The following is a 2,092-nucleotide window of genomic DNA, read 5'->3' as shown; positions in this document are numbered from 1 at the left end:
CATTCATGTCAAATAAGTCTTCCATCTTCCATCTCAAGTGACTTAATTTGGCTGTTTTCAGAGAAGGGACATAGCTAACGAAGTCTCGTTTGCAACAAAACTGTACAAGATATATCCACACAACCACTGGTTATTGTTTCATAGCATCTTAGGCAATGCAGTAACATCTTATTTGACATGAATGTATGTTTTTTTGTAAATGAGAGTAAGTACAGGTATCCTCACCACAAAAGTACAATTTCCGCCTAAACAATGTTATGTTTAAAGGACCATATTTCAATATTTCTTTAGATAAATTACATTCTGATTCTTTGGTGATGTAGGATAGACACATGGTACATACCTCAGCAGATTTTATGAAGATAGGAGTGATTATTCTCAAGTTATAGGCTTTTTTGTCACTTTTGGCCTATTCGGATTTGCCTTCTTCAGAGATTGGGGTAGGTCTAAACAATAGCCCAAAAAACACATTTTGCACCAAAATGAAATTTCACAACAATCCATTTCATTAATGGGAGACCCTAAAGATAAGAAAAAACATGGTTGTGTTTTGTTCTACGTCGGGGAGGGGTATCTCAAAATCTGAGGGCTTCTGCTGCTAGACTATTATCTCTGAGTGAAGAGGAATGTTACTGAGCCCCCTACATTTCAATGGGAGAATTTCTTGAGGGCTACTTTTGTGTTGCTTTGCAGTAGTTTTTAGATGCCTTGCATTACATTTGTGTTGTGATGTGATTTGACATGAAAGTACAGCAAGAAAACGTATAGAGGGAATGAAACATAGGAGTGGAAGTTCTGTCCTTGGGTTCCTGAGATATAATGTTAACACGAATGGGAGGTTACACATTGGGAATACAAACAGCCCCCCATAAAAATCTATAATCATCATGAAGTCAACCTGAAACACCAGCACACAAAGTGAGATCCTTCAGACTGGCTCCCTTTTGACATCCTGAAAATACTATATTCCAGATTGCAAGAAAGTGCATTCTTTACATAAAACAATTATAGTGACACAGTAATTTACAAAGAACGTTTAAGACTTCATGTAAAGATTTGTATTTTTTTTTCTAGAAAATAAAGACAACACAGAACCATTTGTACTGTAAATAACACAACTGTCTGCGATGTCATGTCTTGGCCCAGGATACATGAGCAGTTATTGTGAAACCAGCAAAGTACCGTTCCATGGCGGTGGGCTCCACTTCTCGTTGAAGGCAGTGGGGTACATCACTGCTCCAGCAAACTGCTCCGTCCACTCCATGTCTGGCTGCCATTGTCTCTGCCTGTAAAAGACGAACAGTGTTAACAGAGGGAGAGGCTGCTTCGACAGGAACTCAGCTGTGTGCCAACACAAACTGTGATCTGATTGGTTGAGGCTGCTGTACTTCGTTTGCCAATTTATATATCATTAGTAAATGACAGAAAGCTGCAAACGATGATGCAGGTCATGGCAGAAAGACTGTATCCGTTTATTAATATAACACATTATAAAATAATACATTCTTTATATATCAGCTGCTTTAACACAAGAGGGTAGCCATGTTTGCTTCATTCAATTCATAATGGGTAGAGCTAATTTTACTCATCTTTACACTTGTTGTATTTATACTGTTTATATATGTTAATGCTTTTTTTACATTAAGGTTTTTTTTTACTTGCTATTGCTCACACATAACGTCAGCGTTTAATACAGTATGGTAAAATGCATTGTGAGTAGCCGAAGTTTAAATCATGATACCTTATTCATTCTCTCTTCTATTTCTGCTGTTTTATTTTACCCATCTAAGGACTACTGAGAGAGAGAGAGAGAGAGAGAGAGAGAGAGAGAGAGAGAGAGAGCGTAACAGTATGCGAGTCATTGTGTGTATGATGTGTGTGTGTGTGTGTGTGTGTGTGTGTGTGAGTGTGCATGATGCAGTGTGCTTGTGTGAACTGCCGACGATCTAACTAAAAAAAAAACTAATAAACCAACTAACTAAGTAACTAAGTCACTATCGAGTGTAGTCTTTAGTGTCTGTGGCTCCCCTCATCGGCAACAGGGAGTCTTTACCTGCCAGCGAGGTCTTAGACCTGTCCCCCCTAGAGTGGA

General features: G+C 38.6%; 1 long non-coding RNA gene across 1 annotated transcript; it reads right to left on the bottom strand.

Moving 5' to 3' along the window:
* Positions 1–1,043: 1,043 nt before the first annotated feature.
* Positions 1,044–1,792, bottom strand: LOC306818007. The gene is made up of 2 exons (XR_013778111.1): positions 1,389–1,792; positions 1,044–1,358 (listed from the first exon to the last, which is right to left on the bottom strand). It is a non-coding gene; the product is annotated as an uncharacterized lncRNA (long non-coding RNA).
* Positions 1,793–2,092: the final 300 nt, after the last annotated feature.

The sequence above is a fragment of the Symphodus melops genome, assembly GCF_947650265.1.
Source record: "Symphodus melops genome assembly, chromosome: 2".
NCBI lineage: Eukaryota > Metazoa > Chordata > Actinopteri > Labriformes > Labridae > Symphodus > Symphodus melops.
The sequence above is the reverse complement of the archived record's forward strand: the minus strand, read 5'-3'. Positions and strand labels throughout refer to the sequence as shown.